The following is a 20,560-nucleotide window of genomic DNA, read 5'->3' as shown; positions in this document are numbered from 1 at the left end:
TTTCACCCCTGCCACCTTCAGAATTTGAAAGAGTATTCCAGTCAACTTTGTCAAACCCTTTCTCTAGGACGTAGGTTTGCCTTTCCTTAATCTAGCTTCTAAGATGAGTCGTAGGGTCAGTATTGCCTCACGTGTTCCGATATTTCTACGGAATCGAAACTGATCTTCCCCGAGGTCAGCTTCTATTATTTTTTCTATTCGTCTGTAAATAATTCGCGTTAGTATTTTGCAGCCGTGACTTATTAAACTGATAGTTCGGCAATTTTCACATCTGTCAACACCTGCTTTCTTTGGGATCGGAATTGTTATATTCTTCTTGAAGTCTGAGGGTATTTCGCCTGTCTCATACATTTTGCACACCAGATGGTAGAGTAGTGCTCTGTCAAACTCTTCACGCAGTATCATATCTCCCATTTCATCTTCATGTACACCCTCTTCCATTTCCATAATATTGGCCTCAAGAACATCGCCCTTGTATAGACCCTCTATATACTCCCTCCACCTTTGTGCTTTCCCTTCTTTGCTCAGAACTGGGTTTCCATCTGAGGTCTTGATATTTATGAAAGTGGTTCTCTTTTCTCCAAAGGTCTCTCTAATTTTCCTGTAGGCTGTATCTATCTTACCCCTAGTGAGGTAAGCCTCTACATCCTTACATTTGTACTCTAGTCATCCCTGCTTAGCCTCTCAACAAATACCCCTCCGTTGCGGTTGCACCTACGGTACGGTTATCTGTATCGTTGAGGCACGCAAGCCTCCCCACCAACGGCAAGGTCCATGGTTCGTGGGGGGAGGATATGTATATATATCACTGCATGTCCAGACATTTATAAATTACTAGCATACTTCGTCAGCACCGCTCATCATAATAAAAACTTCCGATATGCAAGCACAACCACGGATGACAGCTTGTTAAAATTAGAAATGCGAAATTAACTGTGCCTGTTACCTTTTCACGCGATTGAAACTTGCTACGGACATAGATTCAACTATGATGAGGAACCTAGGCCACTTCAAAAAGTGTATAGGACAAGATATTCATTGAGTTCGAGAATATTTCGCGATCCAGGGAAAATATTTACTCTGTGGGATAGCTGTTTATTCTCTTACTCCTGAACATCATATTGCTGAAAATGCTTTTAGTGGTGGAAGTGTTCTACATAATACGGTTCGACGTAATGAATACAGTGCTTGCTCAATCATCAACATGTCTAATCCATACTTCCGTGCTAATACTGCTAAATGCAGTAGTGGCCTCGTCCAGTACGTTTGCGCGGCAAAATCGTTGAACCGATTTCGATGAAATTTGTAATAGAGATGGCTTGAAACCTCAGGAAGAACATATTCTACTTTAGAAAGTAATAATAGTAATAATAATAATAATAATAACAATAATAATAACAATAATCGATTCCTAGCAAGGTGTAGTACGGAACAATGAAGTCGCACCTTGCCTGATGTTTGATTTTTACGATTGCAACCCAGTGAGCCTGAATTCAAAACTACTGATTGTTTTAATTTTAAGTGTGACGTCGTGTAACGAGTGACAAAACAAAATTTTCTTCATATGAGATAATTACAAATAATATCTTTCTGATTTTCCCGTTTACTTGTTGTGCGAGACGTTGCTTACTGCCAAATTTCATGACTGTACGTCAACAGTGAATACTCTATAGGTTTCGATGGGTGAGTTTGCGAGAATTAAAACATCTGACGTACATGACCGTATCTTTTCATTGCACTGACTTAGAAGTTTTAATATCTTACACCGCGAAGGGCCCATAGACCTCAGTATTTGACGTTCATTTCAGTTTGATACGTCTATCCGTTCTTGAGAAAAAGGGTTTTTAACATTCGGACGGACGGACTGGCGGACAACATGCCGACCCTATAAGGGTTCCATTTTTACCGACTGAGGCACAGAACCCAAAAAAAAATTTAATTTGTTGTATAACGTGCAAGTTGTACAACGTATAGCTACGTCAGTAAAGCGACGCAGTTAATGCGCGCTCCTGCCTGCACCCATCAACTCACGTTGTAAGTAGGCTGTTTAGGTTTTTATGTTGGTAACGCCACGTAGTGCTCTGTATGAAAATCACTGACTGCGCCGTGTGCTGTCTGTGGCTGGCTGGACTCTTTGTCGAAATATTCTCTATTGTAGTGTTGGGCAGTTGGATGTGAACAGCGTGTAGCGTTGGGCAGTTGGAGGTGAGCCGCCAGCAGTGGTGGATGTGGGGAGAGAGATGCCAGAGTTTGGAGAGGTTACTATGAGCGGACTATCTGGACGTGTGTCCGTCAGAAAAAGGAAATTTGTAAGACTGGATGTCATAAACTGATGCATATATTATGACTTTTGAATACTATTAAGGTAAATACATTGTTTGTTCTCTACCAAAATCTTTCATTTGCTAACTATGCCTGTCAGTAGTTAGTGCCTTCAGTAGTTAGAATCTCTTTTTTTTAGGTGTCAGTATTGGCACTCGCTGCATTTCGAGTAACGAAGATTTTTGTGAGGTAAGTGATTTATGAAAGGTATAGGTTATTGTTAGTCTGGGCCATTCTTTGGTAGGGATTACTGAAAGTCAGATTGCGTTGCGCTAAAAATATTGTGTGTCAGTTTAGTGATGATCAGAATAAGTAAAGAGAGAACCGTGTGAGTAAGTTCAGTTTTGCTCAGCTGTTTGAAAAGCAAATAACGTAAGAGATTTTCCAGCACTTTCATTCTTTACGTACAAAGGGTAAGTTTCATAAAGTGTTAGCGCGTCGTGTATTTTGCACGTACAGTAGCTTACTTAAGCATCAATTATCGTAACAAGTTCAGACGTCCATACTAACACCAACATTATTAAATGCGAAAGTAACTCTTCTGCTATGCTTCATGACTGCACTGCACTGGTTCACCAGTGCAGCAGCGGGTAACAGCTAGTTTAATCACATTAGTTTTGTCTTAGACTACGTATCACAAAGGTCCCCTCTGCGGTGTCTGTCTCTAATCAATCTCACGAACTACGTTACGGGTTTTGATACGATTCTCATTTTTAGATAGTTTCGTTCACAAGGAAGATTTTTTAAACGCAATTTGTTGCCGCTAAGTAATGAGTGTGTAATATATGTACTGTTACCAGTTCCACATTTAATTTACGTTTGGAATGATCTCGCGGCTAGTGGGAGCTACGTGCTGGTCATCTGCAGAGGTGGCGGTATGTGGCGCGAAAAATCAGTAAAGAGACGCCGCAACTGCAGTGAGTAGCGAAGCTTGTCCATAATCCGTGTCGGGTCTATCACTCTAGCAGTGAAGGACACGCCAATTAAGGATATTGGTTGCCGGCCAGGGTGGCCGTGCGGTTCTAGGCGCTACAGTCTGGAACTGCGAGACCGCCACGGTCGCAGGCTCGAATCCTGCCTCAGGCATGGATGTGTGTGATGTCCTTAGGTTAGTTAGGTTTAAGTAGTTCTAAGTTCTAGGGGACTGATGACCTCAGAAGTTAAGTCCCATAGTGCTCAGAGCAATTTTTTTTTTTTTTTTTTTTTTTTTTACATTGGTTGCTGCAGCTATTCCGAGTTGAAGATGTTGGCGGAGGAGTGGAAGTTGTGTCAGACCACATCAAACCAGTCTGATGACAAGAAAAGGACGAACCCTTGCCGAAATGCACAACTTTTCTTTTGATACTCTGTACTGCCTCTATCAATCCTACCTGGTAAGTGTCCCATACTGGAGAACAGACCTCAGATATAGGGCGAGCGACCATTTTCTAACCTGCCTCCTACCTGGAGCAACAAATCTCGGGCTGGTACATTTATTTTTCCTTAGTCACGGTAGGGTGGATCAACCAGTGAAGAGTCTGGTGACCAAACGTAGTAGTCGCCCGCCGGGTTGGCCGTGAGGTCTAACGCACGGCTTTCCGGATTGGGAAGGAGCTCTCCGGCACGAATCCGCTTCCCGGACTTGGGTCGAGGTCCGCTGAGTCGGCCAGTGAGTGGATTGTTTTTAGGCGGTTTTTCATCTGCCTAGGCGAATGCGGGCTGGTTCCCCTTATTCCGCCTCAGCTACACTGTGTCGGTGATTGCTGTGCAAACAAGTTCTCCGCGTACAGACCATTACTCTACCACGCAAACATAGGGGTTATACTCGTCTGGTGTGAGACGTTCCCTGGAGGGTCCACCGGGGGCCGAACCGCACAATAACCCTGAAAGAGTGGTTCAGTGTGGGGCGGCGGAGGGCTGGACTGCAGTAGTCGTCGTGGGGTTGTGGACCACTGCGGCTGCGGTGGGGACGGAGCCTCTCCGTCGTTTCTAGGTCCCCGGTTAACATACAATACAATACAAATGTAACAGTCGAAAACCACTTGTCAGGAATAGTATGACGTACTAAAATTATGACCATAGCTCATACTGAAAAATAAAAGAGAGGAAGATTAGGATTTAATGTCCCTACGACACTGAGGGTATTTGCGATGGAACACAAGATCACATTAAGGGAGGATGGCGAATAAAAAATGGTTCAAATGGCTCTGAGCAATATGGCACTTAACAAAAAAAAATGTTCAAACGTGTGTGAAATCTTATGGGACTTAACTGCTAAGGTCATCAGTCCCTAAGCTTAGACACTACTTAACCTAAACTATCCTAAGGACAAACACACACACCCATACCCGAGGGAGGACTCGAACCTCCGCCGGGACCAGCCGCACAGTCCATGACTGCAGCGCCCCTGACCGCTCGGCTAATCCCGCGTGGCTGGGACTTAACATCTGAGTTCATCAGTCCCCTAGAGCTTAGAACTACTTTAACCTAAGTAATCTAAGGACATCACACACATCCATGACCGAGGTAGGATTCGAAACTGCGACCGCAGCGGCAGCGCGGTTCCAGACTGAAGCGCCTAGAACCGCTCGGCCACACCGGCCGGCGATGGCGAATAAAAGCTGCCATACGCTTTCACATAGGAAATATCCACGCATTTTGTAACGTGGCTTAACCAGCATCCTACGTGCTTTTATTCATACTTTTACGCTCTCATAGTACTCGCCAGGTCTATTAACGTAAAGAATGGGTGACAGAGATATTCTTTTCATAATTTGTATTACTACTTGCAGAATCCATTTGGAACTCCTCATATTGCCTACCGTTAAGGGGCTCCGGAACGCCCTATACTTGCAATGTTAAAATAACGCTTATAAATTACATCTTTCCTCACAAAGTATTTGAGGTAGAAAGTTGAACTTTTTACAGATTATTTATTGGAATATGGGCTACAACTTAACACAGGGATTTTACAAAATTTTGGTTCAGTTATTAAAGATGATTTTTTTTCAACTGTAATGAAAATTCACAACATTTTTTTGCAATTTTTTATTTATATATTCAAAAATATACAGTTTTTTGGAAAAAGGCTGTGTTAAATTATGCAGAAGGTACTGTGTAACATTTACTGAAAGTTTGAAACAAATATGTTTGGAATATTCTTAGAAAACATGTAATTAGTATGAGAAAATAAAAGTTTTGGGAATCGAGCGACAAAGATTGGATTAACTTTTTAGTGCATTCCAGATCCATAGGATGGATTATCTTCATCCTCTGCAAACTCCTCCTCCAGCTTCCTCTTGTTCCTCCTCCTGTTTACTCTTGCTTGTATTTCTAGACTCTTTACAGCCCTGTCTGCAGCCCGAAGGCGTTCCTTGTCTAAAGCAAGCATCGCTCGTTGTTGTGTTCGTAGATTTTGCTACCATTTTCTTCAGTTGCAGTTACTGCAACACTGTTCCAAAAGGTGGTCATGTACGAAAACTTATCACATTTCAGTTGTATTTCACTAGCAAGTCCTACGTGCTTTATTATGGAGAGTTCCAGACCAACTTCACTACAATGAATACATCTTACACAGTTTGAAAAAATTCCTTTGAGAACCGACATATCAAATATTTCATTCACATCCGATTCGCCCATAAAACATTCATAGTTTTCACTCATTGAACCAAGCTTCTTCTGTGAAGTATTTTCTTTCCCACTTTGACTGCTATGGGCAGGTGTACTTGAGAGGTTAGGTTCACTCACTTGGTTATCGTCTTTATTGTTTACAGTAATAACACATACCTTTGGCTTTCCAACATTTCTCCTTTTCTTAAAAGCCTTCAGAGGATTTCTAATAACTTTTCTTTTACTCATTATTATACTTCAACAAACCAGAGAGTCAAGAAACAGAATTAATTACGAATATTTTCGAGATAACGACAGAGTAAATAAACATGAAACAATCGACAATCACACCAGCGATATATATTGAACCATCACAGGTTAGCCACAACACATACTTTATCTCACATCACTAAAATGTGCCTGATGAACACGGACGTTAATAATAACACCATTTGACAGCAGTTTAACAGCGCCACAGTGGGTCACGCCCATGTAGAACACATTTGAAAAATAATTTAAAAATAGTTGTAATCTTCGGAATTGAATAAATTATATATCTATTAAAAGGTAATAGTCTGCAGATTCAGAAAACGCAAAAAAGTAAAAATTGAACTTTTCATGATCTTGAGCCTTTCCGGAGCCCCTTAAGGTAGAAATTGAATTAGCTGTTCTCCTCTGTTGGTGAGAAGCTGTATTATTCACCACATGTCCGCAGCTCGTGGTCGTGCGGTAGCGTTCTCGCTTCCCGCGCCCGGGTTCCCGGGTTCGATTCCTGGCGGGGTCAGGGATTTTCTCTGCCTCGTGGTGACTGGGTGTTGTGTGATGTCCTTAGGTTAGGCTTAAGTAGTTCTAGGGGACTGATGACCATAGATGTTAAGTCCCATAAGTGCTCAGAGCCATTTGAACCATTTCCACCACAACATTCAGAGGAGAAAGATGGCGGAGCGGAGCAAGCAACCGACCTTCAGCAGGGCCATAAATGTGTAGCTTAAAGTGAGCTTCAGGGCCGAACTTGCCTCCACCCTACCGTTCCCCCCCCCCTCCTCCCCCGCCACCTCACGGCTCGGTGCTGACCACGTTAATGTGACGGGAGGTATCGTGTCTGACGGCTAGCAGGAGCTCGTGCAAAGGCTTGATGGCTACACGAAGGAATGTCGACTTCACTTTTAAAAAAGCAGCAGTTGAAAGCCTGCCGTGGGAACTGGAAGTCACAGCACCTCAACAGCTGCTTTGGAACATAGGTAAAAGACAGAGAATGTGTTTACTAAAATTCTAACTTCTCTCTAGTTTTGGAGCAGCCCCAAGGGTCTACCCCTATTAAGTCCGTGTTTAGTAAGACATTATCCTTTGCGTCACTTGTTTAGTTTTAAATGTCAATTCGCGTGGCTGCAGAGGGAGCCTCACTCAGTATTCCGATCACGGAATCTGCATCTGAGGGGGTATGCACTACGGTACTTCAACGACCGAGTGAGGTGGCGCTGTGGTTAGCACACCGGACTAGCATTCGCGAGGACGACTGTTCAAACCCACGTCCAGCCATACTGCTTTTGGTTTTCCGTGGTTTCCTTCAATCGCTTCAGGCAAATGCCGGGGTGGTTCCTTTGAAAGGCACGGCCGACTTCTTCCCCATTCTTCCAGAGTCGGGACCGATGACCTAGCTGTCTGGTCCCCTCCCCCAACGAATCAACCAACTACTACATCCGAAACCACCCCATCTCACGCTTTGCCTTAAGCGATTTAGGGAAATAACGAGAGTTTGAAATGCTCGACTTACCGGTAATGTGGGTGTACAGTGTGGATAGTGAAAAATACAGGGTGAGCATAAAGCCTTTCACTAATTACAATTATTCGTTTCCGAAGGAAACACGCTAAATACAATTATCTGTTGTGAAAATGGCAGCTTAAGTCAGAGAAGTTTTTATTGGTGCTCAACAAGTGTTCCGTTTGAAGTTTTAATCTGCCAGGAAGTTTCATATCAGCGCACACTCCGCTGCAGAGTGAAAATGTCATTCTGGAAACATCCCCCAGGCTGTGGCTAAGCCATGTCTCAGAAATATCCTTTCTTTCAGGAGTGCTAGTTCTGCAAGGTTCGCAGGAGAGCTTCTGTAAAGTTTGAAAGGTAGGAAACGAGGTACTGGTAAAAGTAAAGCTGTGAAGACGGGGCGTGAGTCGTGCTTTGGTAGCTCAGCTGGTAGAACACTTGCCTGGTCCGGTACACAGTTTTCATCTGCCAGGAAGTTTCATATCAGCGCACACTCCGCTGCAGAGTGACAATCTCGTTCTGGCCAAGTGTTCCCTTTGTTGCCCGTAGAACGATAAGGCCAAAAAAATGGTTCAAATGGCTCTGAGCCGTATGGGACTTAATTTCTAAGATCATCAGTCCCCTAGAAGTTAGAACTACTTAAACCTAACTAACCTAAGGACATCACACACATCCATGCCCGAGGCAGGATTCGAACCTGCGACCGTAGCGGTCGCGCGGTTCCACGCTGTAGCGCCTAGAACCGCTCGGCCACTCCGGTCGGCTGATTAGGCCACTCTCAGTCTGTCTCCTTGTATCTGCCGACAGCTCTTTCGACACCATCCCTCCAGAAATTCGTGTTAGCGACGTAACAGTTTTTATATCAGGAGCAGGGGAAATAAATACTTTATTCTTAACGTAACCCCATGAAAAAACGCAAGAACCGTCAATGAAATTATAAATAAATCAAGACCCTAAGCTGTCAATAGGCGTTGATATACATCTACGGGGACAGTTGAAAATGTGTGCCCAGGCCGGGACTCGAACCCAGGATCTCCTACTTACATGGCACACGCTCTATCCATCTGAGCCACCGAGGGCACAGAGGATAGTGCGACTGCAGGTATTTATCCCTTGCACGCTCCCCGTGAGACCCACATTCCCAGCTTAATGTCCACACACTACATTCGTACTGGTCCCGCCCATTACACTCATTACTCGCGGCGAACAATCTTACCGAGTCCCGTAAGGGTTCAACAATTGCGTGTCCATCCAGCACAGAAGAAGAGGGTCAATGGCCGGTTAGCCTTAACTATATGAAGATGGTATCTGTTCTTTCGGACATGTCCGAAAGAAGAGGTACCATCTTCACATAAGAGTCGTTAAGTCTGGCAAACGTGGAGGTGTTGATGTTGGCCCATCTCTACCAATCCATTTTTCCAGAAAATTGTTATCCAAGAAATGGAGAACAAATAACCCTCAGTATGTTGGTGCACCATCTAGTTGACTGGGTGACTAGCAGTGGTACAGGGTACCCTCCGCCAAGCACTGCATGGTGGCGGAGTAAAGTATTTGAATGTATAAAAGTTGTCCATAGCTGAAACTGAATTAATTGAGGTGCAACGTGAAGATCCACCATTTCCGAGGTAATCTTCCGCTCGGAAGCTCAGTGAAACAGAACAGTATGCATTAACGCACGCCAAAAATTCACTTTCGGGCTGTCCCTTAACTGCTGTGCCATCATATGTCGGTTCTACGACCCCATAATCCGGTCTTTATGACTGTTTACATTCGCGGAGATGTGAAACGTCACTCCTTCGGAGAAAGAAACTTTATTCAAGTAGAAACTGCGTGCATCTATTCGTTCCAGCACGTTCTTAGCAAACTCGGCAAGTGCTGGCCTATCATCCGGCTATAGAGCTCGCAAGAGTTGCACTTTGTGTGCTTGCGAATGCAGCTGTTGGTATAAAATCTTCACCGCCGTGCTCTAAGGTAACCCTGTTTCTCTGGAAAAGCGACGTGTAGAATTCTGCAGACTGCGTCAGCACGGTATTGAAAGCGTCGCCATTCATCCCAGATCTACCGCTTCTTGCCTTTCCACCAATACTGACAGTCTCTTTAAGGACAGACGTAGGGAAGAATGTTTTCTCATACATAGACATATATATGTCTTTAAAATTATTACAAGTAAAACTTTAGACAGTAAGAAATTCAGCATTCAGTTGCAATGTAAATTCTTTTTGGTTAACCTAGCTTTCGATGCCAATAATAGTATCTTCTTCAGAAAAAAATTAAATTGTTTTGAGGGCCAAACGTCGGCCATGTAACAGAATAAAACTAATACAGAATAAACTCCTGAGTGTCCTTGTGTGCTTACGTGTGATCCCCATTCCTAGCCCGGCGCTGTTCCGTCTACGTTTTTCTTATTGTTTTCAGTATTGACAGACATAATCTTATGGTTCTGCGTCTTTATTCTGCATTAGTTTTATTCTGTGACATGGCCAACGTTTGGCCCTCAAAATACTTTAATTTTTTTCTGAAGAAGATGCCATTGTTGGCATCGAAACCTAGGTAAACTAAAAAAAAATTACATTGCAACTGAAGGCTGCATTTCTTATTGTCTGAACAATGCACGGTTGCTGAAGCACTGCATTATGTTAAAGACTTCTAAAACTTTAGACTACTATGTACAACATAATACCCGATGTTCTGTACAATTTTTGATTGAAAATGCACATCGACATACAGTTTATAAGGATTTCAATTTTTAATTACCATTGTTTCTATAATGTGCCTTTTTCTCGTAAACTAACCAAGCAATAAAACTGCAATTTCACAGTTTACATCCGAATAAGAGACTAATAACACATGTGGAATAGATTTTTGTTTAAGATCATAGTTGCTTTGAAATTAATTTTTCTGTTTTCTGTTACTCGGCACTGCCAAATTTTTCTAAAAATTTCAAATTAGAACTTTTCTCAGAGAAAACGTAACGTACAAGTGCTGCACAGTATTATTCAGTAAGTAATTCTTAAGAATTATGCAAAATTTCGGGCTATTAGCTTTTATAGTTCTTGAGAAAAGGTGCATTATATCTAAAAAAAAGGCCAGTTTATCTCAATTCGCATTAATGTTTTTATTTCAATTTTTAACAATATTGCTGTACCTCTATTGCCTAATGTTGTCCATATCCGTAATCTTCATTCTTTTTCTCGTCTCCCTGGTGTAATCTCTTCTCCGGCCTCCTTTGCCTATCCAACTTTCGCATTTTTTCCTCTGCTGCCTGAGCTTTGTCCAGCCGCGCTTCATCGATGCTACTGAGTGTCTTCAGTGTGAATGCATCAGAATGGAAGCCTAGTCCCTGCAGGCACTTAATCCCGCCTTCATTTGCACTTACGAACACTAGACAGGCATCAAATGGCTCTGGGCACTATGGGACTTAACTTCTGAGGTCATCAGAAGGACCTAACTAAAGACATCGCACACATCCATGCCCGAGGCAGGATTCGAACCTGCGACCGTAGCGGTTGCGCGGTTCCAGACTGTAGCGCCTAGAACCGCTCGGCCACTCCGGCCGGCTAGACAGGCATCACGTGCAGCTATCTTCAAAGCAATTGAGGACACAAAAACTTTTTGGACAACGCATCTAATAAAATGATTGTAACTCTCGTTTGTATTACTTTTTCCCATGTACACGCAATTACCAAGCGCACATGAAACATTAATCGTGTGGTCAGGTATTTCTATGTCAAGTAACTGAAAACTTACTTACTTTTGAATACATTATGGGAGTATACAGTGATCAATGTGTTACAAGTATTTACTATCAAAAACAGTCTTGATCACAATTTATTTATTACGGTGACCAGTTTCGACCACTACTGTGATCATCTTCAGACCAATGAGTAAGAACCTCCTTCTGCTGGAGAATCACTACTGATAGTAAACACTGAAAACTTGTCTTTGGCACTGTAAACAGCATCATCAATTCGTCCATTCATTTTCTTCTTCGATGTACTCAGTGACCTCGTCGAAAACTGTTCTTCACACTTAGGAGCAGCATCGGCAACACTGTTACTGAAATTTCCTGTACCTTTTACACGTAAAATTCGACATTTTCTCACTTTTTTTTAATATCCGACCACTGTTACGACCCATTTCGAGCAAACTAACTAACTCCGTCGTCAGGCCACGAATGGCCTACCGGGACCATCCGACCGCCGTGTCATCCTCCGAGGAGGATGCGGATAGGAGGGGCGTGGGGTCAGCACACCGCTCTCCCGGTCGTTAAGATGGTTTTCTTGACCGAAGCCGCTACTAATCGGTCGAGTAGCTCCTCAATTGGCATCACGAGGCTGAGTGCACCCCGAAAAATGGCAACAGCGCATGGCGGCTGGATGGTCACCCATCCAAGAGCCGGCCACGCCCAACAGCGCTTAACTTCGGTGATCTCACGGGAACCGGTGTATCCACTGCGGCAAGGCCGTTGCCATTTCGAGCAAAACAGGTTGATATATGCAGACCAAAAACTGAAATAAGTCTATAGCACGTACTATTAAAAAAAACGTTGTGAAGAAAGGAACTAGCAAATTCCTCGCAACCTTCTAGACTCATCTGCAGTTCGTTTCGATTGTGTAAATGAAAAATTAACGCACAAAAAATTTCTAGCGTAGAGAAGCTCTGGATCACAGCATAGAAAGAGGCGGTCTGGCAGACGCAGACGCCAAAACAAACTTTTTTCAAACATATTTGTAGCCACGTTATGAAACTTTGCGGTGTTAGTCTTAAAGAATCAGTCTAATTACGCAATAAAAAAATTCGAATATTTCTGCAATTTTGCCCTACGTCAGCCTTTAAACTCTTCATCCCATCCTCTGATGCTCTTCGCATCCGGCGGCTCTCACCCATATGCTCTTCGAAACCGTCGCTGACCTGTAATAGGCCTCCTGTAAATATCATTTCTATGCCGACGACTTCCAGCTCTACCTAAGCGCTAGACCTGAAGATAGAAACACTTCAATCACTCAGATGAATGATGATCTGTCTTCAGTAGTGACATGGGCAAAAAAGCCTGGGGCTTAAACTAAATGCAAAAAAGACACAAGTAATCTTAATAGCGCATCAGAAATTAATAAGCTCAGATTTCCACGAACGGCTGCCTCCTATTCTGCTCGACGGTACTCCAACACCATATCAGAAAACAGATCAGAACTTGGGTGTAACTTTGGATGGGCATCTCAACTCAGCAGAGAATACAGTCGCAGTGTGGCGGAAGACGTCCGCTTGTCTCTATGCTCTCAAAAAGTTTCGGAGCGTATTTCCACAGGACTTGAAACGCCAGCTCGTGCAAGTATTCGTTCTACCGAACCTCCGCTATTGTGATGTGATTCAACAAGGCATGAGTAGTGAAAACAACCCACTGCTAGAACTAACTATTGAATGCTTGTGTGCGTTACACCTACAACATTCGCCGATATGATCATGTTAGTGCTGCATACTCCCAGCTAGGGTGGCTGCGGCCGGACAAATTGCGTGACTACCACACTCTATGTCTACTTCACAGACTCCCCGTCGCGCAAGCACCCCAGTATCTTGCTTCAGAGATTAAACAGCTTTCATGCCATCATAATCGAAACACGAGGTCACTCTTATTTGGCATCCTAACTGCGCCCACTCACAAAACAAAAACTTTTGCAAACTCCTTCTCAGTTGCAGCTGTCCGCCTCTGGAACAAACTGCCCCTTACCTTGCGCAAAATTCAATGCCCTGGTGTTTTTAAGAAGTTGAAGAATTTCCTACTGTCATCCTCATAACGTTTTCCACAAAATTAATGTACAAGGCCAATCCTCTCCTCTGTCAAATAGCAAAGCTAGTGTCTCCTATCTTGCTCCTTTCCCTCCTTCCTCTTCATCTATTTCTATTAACCACGCAATCTTCTTTTCGTTTATATTTCCTTAATTATGTTACATCGTGTCTCTATTCTTCTCCTCCCTTCACCATCAGTCTCCCTCATACTCCCTGCTGCTAGCACTCCTATCTAAAATCAGTCTCTTTCATAATGTCTAATTATAACAGTACTTATCATCTACAAATATAAACTCTATATGTATGTTTTTTTCCGTGTGCCTTTGTAATTGTTTATTACACTTCTTTTACTAGGTGTAGTTTAACATGCCTACTGAAACATATGAATGTAAAATAAGTAGGATGCCTGGTTAGATGTAAGAGAGGGTCTGATGGCCCTAATCTTGCCAGGTTAAATGAGTCAATAAATAAAATAAATAAATAAAATAATAGGTGACCGTGTACAAGGAAACCACACAACATACTGCACTTCTTCTTGCATAGAGGCCAGTGTGACAGCAGCAGCCCTAAATTAAGCTGCCTGTAACAAGAGAGAGGCACATGTAGAAGTCTATGCATAAAAAACCTTGAGTTAAGCTACCCTTCACAACAAACCACATAGCTGTATCTAGCATATTTACTTAGAAATAAATTGTTGTAATCAGCGAAAGACATTATACTCGCTCTGTATTTTCTGTTCCAGTTGAAAAATGTTCATGGTGGAAGCCTGTGATCTTGTACAGAAGTTCTCGTAATCAGCTTCCAGAATAAATCAGCGATGTCTTTAGAAGAAGTAGGGGGTGTGAGCTTTTTTGGACTGTGAAAAGGCGCTGCGGCGGTTTATCTGGGAGACGATTAGCTCTGGGGATCCGGACCTCTGCCCCAGAGATTTATGTGCGAGGCGATTTGGCGACAAACACGTAGGGGGTGGAGTTCCCTCTGGAAGACTTGCGTCTACAGTTTAGACTGCGGTCTATCGTATAGGAGACACCTGAAGTAGTGGATATTCAAAGTCGCTGATTGTAATAATTTTAAGTATTGCATGTAGTGCTACTATGGGCTCGCGAGGTTTATTACTTGCCACGTAGTAACCAGTATTGTTCTGATCGTAATCCACATGGCCGGGCTGGCAGGTAGGATGATGATACAGTTATTATGTTGGTGCCTGCTGTAGGTTTATTTGTCGACTGTCATATTTTATTTGCAGACCACTGTTTCTATTTGCATTTACAGATTTTCATTTAGTCTCCAAGATGCTACTCCGGGCGGGTGAACACTAATGATGATTTGGCCCTGTCTGACTACCCCCTGAAGCAGATCTTAGGATCTCGTAATGCTCTCGAACATATAAATTACAACCTCAACATAAATGAATGATTATGGCAGCTAATACTATTAAATGATAAAAGTTGCTTCTTATTACACATTTGGAAAAAAATGGAAATGAAGCCCCATGCTTCTTTACAGAGCGTAGGGGAACGATGCGGGAGACCCGCACCGCCTTACTAGGCAAGGTCGTAATGGAGATGGTTTGCCGTTGCCTTCCTCCGACCGTAATGGGGATGAATGATGATGATGAAGACGACACAACAACACCCATTCATCTCGAGGCCGGAAAAATCCGTGACCCCGCCGGGAATCGAACCCGGGACCCCGTGCTCGGGAAGCGAGAACGCTACCGCGGGACCACGAGGGGCGGACATTACACATTTACTGTAGATTAAAAAACAACCCGTTATATTACAGCAGTCTATATTTACTGACTAAAAATTGCTGACCAATTGTCCAACTCTGCCCCTTTTTATGGCCACGCGATCTAACATAAATAACGCGAAATGGCTGACATCATCTGCGTGTCAAACAATAGAAGACACTACTTTCAAAGATGGTCTACGGTGGTGTGGAACTTCAGTGGAAACAAACTAGCGTGATCACAGCTGTTTAGTTTTATAGCCCTAATAAGCCGAAGCAATTAGCTATATCACCGCATGTACTGCGTCCAGTTCGTCGGATCGATGGTTCTCGTACACGTCTGCGACGATAGAAGAACACCAATCATACACGGAGCTCTCAAACTACACACCGTGCTGGACAGCAACAACACGATGAGGAAAGAAGACTGCCTCAATTTACGTCAACGTCCAGGGCAGGTAATCGCAACGTTAACGGTCACAAGGCAGAAGATTCAGCTGGTTCAGTTCAGTTCAAAATAAGCAAGCACAGTTAAACTGCACCTGAGGGTGGCTAAAATTTGCCAACTTGAAAACACACATTGTTGAATGTCCCAACAGCCGACAACGAAATCCAAAGGACGCAATGTGAACAGTCGTGACTAGCTGGTAGATTAGGTCAAAACTCAACTTTCGTGTCCAGGATCGATGAGGCACGGACCTCGTAGCGATGGGAACAGCACCACACACTCCGATACTGCATAGAGGCCACCAGCGGTCCAGGCCAAACTACGCACAGCGAAGATTTCCTCGCTGCTCCACACTAGCCAACCGACTACCCAGGCCTGGAAACGTTGAAAGGACGAAGAATACGTCGGCCGATGAGACGACCAACCAAAGCTCGTCCCGCTCCAATCTCTATCCGTCGGACAGTTCGTGTGTGTCGTCAGCGGTCGGCGAACACTGGCTGTCGGCGCCTCACCGTCCCCCGACTTCACTGCTGCTGCGTCCCGACTGCACTGCTGGTCCGTCCCCAACTGACTGCCAGACACATTTTTTTTTCTTTATTGTGATTTTTATCACCTTACACAAGGCGGGCTGTCAGCAGCTGAGTACGCCGCTCTTCAGCCTTGAGGTTTACAATAAGTAATAAATAGAGGGGGCACAGAGAATACAATCAAAACGGCGGGCAAAACAATGTAGACACTAAAAAACAAAAAACATGGAGCCGTTCACGCCGGACGAGAAAACATCACTGACACTAGTTGACACGGCGCGCATAACATGGATGATGGCGATGGGACACGTGAACAGTGGCGGCGTGACGGCGAACAAACACTAAACACAAACGAAGGCACACACACGAGACACTGATGGCAGTGACCTCCGGCGCGCGAATGTGCACTGTGCGTGTGCGAGTCCGGGGACCTGCCAAGAGAGGAGGAGGAGGGAGGGGAGTGGGAGAGTGGGAGAGTGAGAGGGGAGAGCAGAGATGCCACGGGCAGGGGAGATCGGGGGAGGGAGGAAGGGGGAGGGGAAGCCCGGGGGAATAGGGGTGGAAGGAGGGGACGGGGGAAAAGGAAAGAGAAGGGAAGGGAAGAGAAGGGAGGGAGGGTGCCTAAAGGAAAGGACACCGGAAGTGGGAGGGGGGCAGGGTCAAAGTTGATAGGAGGGGTAGATGGAGGGGAGGAGGACATCATCAGGGAGGGGGAGCTGGTGGAAGCCACGCCAGACACACAACGACCCGGAAATACTATCGGTCGCTCCAGAGATGGCACGGCAGTGCACTTATCGATACGCGCTGCTGCTGCCGCTCACGGACAAGCAAGGCAGGAAGTTCGTGGTGCCAGTAAATGGAAAAAGAAAACGAGGCGGTAGTACCATATTAGAAGATGACAAGAAATGGAATAAGAGCGAGACGTGCTCGGCTCATAGCCCTTATGCAAGCAGTTATTTAGCTTGGTATTGTTTGACAGAGTAATTCGGTGGCTTCCTGAGCTATAGTGTGCCAAACTATCCTGTTGGCGCTTTACGTCGTCAAAATCCCAAGCTGATTGGAGTGCCCTGCCCATAATGCTCCAAACGTTCTCAACTGAGAAGAAATCCAGCGACCTTGCTGGCCAAGGTAGGGTTTGAAAAGTGTCAAGATAAGCACTAGAAACCGACGCCGTGTACATGTGGACGTTATCTTGCTGAAATGTAAGACGAAGATGGCTTGCCATGAAGGGAAACAGAACAGGTCGTACAATATATTCTGTTGTGGATTGGCGAGAGAGCCAACCCACTATGAGAGGAAGCCGAAACGCACGCGTTTTTGCTCACGCAGGCTGGCGTGAGGTCTGGAACAGGACAAGGAAGTGAGACTAGCAAAAAAAAGGACGTAGCTGTGGAATACTTAACTTTAATCCATAATTGGTGAACATCGCTCTTGACGGTACATGTTTTACAGCATCAATAGTAACTGGTAATGGCGCCTTGCTAGGTCGTAGCAAATGACGTAGCTGAAGGCTATGCTAACTATCGTCTCGGCAAATGATAGCGTATTTTGTCAGTGAACCATCGCTAGCAAAGTCGACTGTACAACTGGGGCGAGTGCTAGGAAGTCTCTCCTGCCGTGTGGCGGCGCTCGGTCTGCAATCACTGACAGTGGCGACACGCGGGTCCGACGTATACTAATGGACCATGGCCGATTTAAAGGCTACCACCTAGCAAGTGTGGTGTCTGGCGGTGACACCACATATTCGACGTACCGCTGTGCTTCAAGCTTGCCGCTGATGACAACCAAAGATATCCAATCATGCCTTATATAGGCGCTGCCGACCGCAGTGCCGTTTCCTGCCTGTTTACATATCTCTGTACTTGAATACTCATGACTATACCAGTTCACCTGGCGATTCAGTGTACAATGCACTCAGAACTACACTGAACGCTGTTTTGACTACTTGCAACGTATTGAGGACATTCAAAAGTGCCGTTCGTGGTGGAACACAACAGCGCAAAACTGCTGGCTTGTCTAGCATTTGCATTCATGTTTAAGCAAGGATTTCTCACGATGATAAAATTTTCTCGGGCTTCCAGCCGCGTCAGGTGGTTAAAGTCCCACGAGCTTTCGACTGAGCTCTTCTCAGTCATTGTCAAGTGGTTAGACTGACTGCTGTGTCGCCGTGGCCGCGTCATTATATAGCCGCACTGCTGGTTGTGACGTCACTGGTGCTCTCTTCCTCGTCCTGAAAAAATATGAAGAGTTCACAAAGTACAGACAAAATACAATTTCATAAGTGTGAAGTTATCCAACGGTGTAATTACGTAAACATCTGTCATTGATGTAGTAAAATAAATGTTTGTCTCTCTCAGTTAAATAATCAGATAGCTGCGTAATTCTGTGTTAGGGAAACATGGTACCGATGTGTAAAGTTTTATAAGCAAATACCATATTAGCTACGGCTCCTTGTGTTTGCCAAACACATGATACACAAAGTAAGCGTGTACCCCCCTGAGGATTAATGTAATTGTACCCTCAGGTGTTACAGATTACAGCAATGGAATGAAATGTGTCACGGAAAACCTTTGTATCATTGTACTTCAAATATCTTTAAAAATAAATGATTCAAGTACAAAATTAATTACTCGAATACGTGTACTGTAGCGCTAAACTGTGCGTCTTGTTCGTCCTCCGAAAGCTAAGTTCTGCGGAAGTCAATGTACTTACCTCACGATAAACAAAAGTGAAATGCTTTGAGTATAGATATCTTAGTTATTACGCTTATTGCCGTGATGAAGAAGGTACTGTGCTGTAACGTATTGTTGTGCTACGGAAAAGGCTGTCTCATTGTAGCTATACCACAAAAGTTACTAATAAAACATGTTTTACTTTCCAGAATAATTCAAAAAAACTGTGCAGATATAAAACAGAAACACCGCAAAAGCAACGTTGTAAATTGTCACTGATTAGTAGCGTCGTGATAAAATCGTGTAGCTGTCACATAAACTAACCACTGTGTCATCTGGTATCTCACTGAAAGTACTTTAAATCCAGAATGTATTTTCAAGTAAACCAAAATGTTGCATATGTGAGCCTTATAGTCGTTACGTAATCGTGCAACTAAGAAGCAAGAATGTACACACACAATTACACTGTGTCGTCTGTTCACTATAACAATGCATTCGTAATTTCTGTTTCAATAAGTTCTCTTGGTTCTTGAATGGGTATTTAACTTCAAACATTGTTGCATGTTAACAGATTCTAAGTCTGACAAAGCATACTAGTGATGTAAAGTGAAAAGTTATGTGGCAAAGACAAAGTTAAAAAGCAGATTATCTTTCAATAAACGGTTTTACATGTGAAATGTGGTGTAAAGCTTTACTCTTCCTAGTACGCAGAGTTTCAACTTCAACGCAATTATCATGTGGTATACGTCGGATTCTGTAAGGTCCATTGTAAACTAGAAAGAATTTGTGACTCAAGTGTTTCTTCTTATGTGACAATGAATGAGCTTTAATGAGAACTTTCTGACCAATATACAATTTCTTTGCATTTGCTTTACCGTGCAGTTTTCTCCTTTTGTCTGCTGCAGAATTTATATTCTTAATAGCCAAATCAATTATGTCTTTGTGTCGAAGTTTCCGTGTATTCGGAAAAGTTACAAGCTCTCTGATTCTGTTCGGTGGTTCTTCATTCTTCAGTACAAGAGTAGGTGGTAAAGCAGTGGAGTCATGAGGCATTTCATTCAGCACGTTTTGAAATAAGTGTAAATATCTGTCCCAATGCTGATGCTTTCTGTGACAATAAAGTCTGCAAAGCTTATTGATTTCTTTCATAATCCGGTTGGTTGGTTGGTTGGTTTTTGGAGGAGGAGACCAGACAGCGAGGTCATCGGTCTCATCGGATTAGGGAAGGAAGTCGACCGTGCCCTTTCAAAGGAACCATCCCGGCATTTGCCTGGACCGATTTAGGGAAATCACGGAAAACCTAAATCAGGATGGCCCGACGCGGGATTGAACCGTCGTCCTCCCGAATGCGAGTCCAGTGTGCTAACCACTGCGCCACCTCGCTCGGTTCCATAATCCGTTCAGACGGGTTACAATGAAATAAAAACAGGTTTGATTTTATGATTCTGAAGCATGCGTGACCAAACAGCAGATCGGAATTGCGGTCCGTTATCTGAAATGACTTTAGCAATGTGGTCAACTTCACGTAAGAAATTTTTTACAAAGGCGTTGGATACAGACCGTCCAGTGGCTTTACGTAACGAGTGAAAGAAACAAATTTTGAAGTAAGTTCAACAGCGACTAGAACGTACGAAAATCCATTCGATGTTCTGACAAGGGGTCCCAAGAGATCAACAGCAGCAAATTCTTTTAATTTAGAAGGAATGATAGGAAACAACGGAGCACG

The sequence above is a fragment of the Schistocerca americana genome, chromosome 10 (assembly GCF_021461395.2).
Source record: "Schistocerca americana isolate TAMUIC-IGC-003095 chromosome 10, iqSchAmer2.1, whole genome shotgun sequence".
Lineage (NCBI taxonomy): Eukaryota > Metazoa > Arthropoda > Insecta > Orthoptera > Acrididae > Schistocerca > Schistocerca americana.
Note: the sequence above shows the minus strand (reverse complement) of the source record.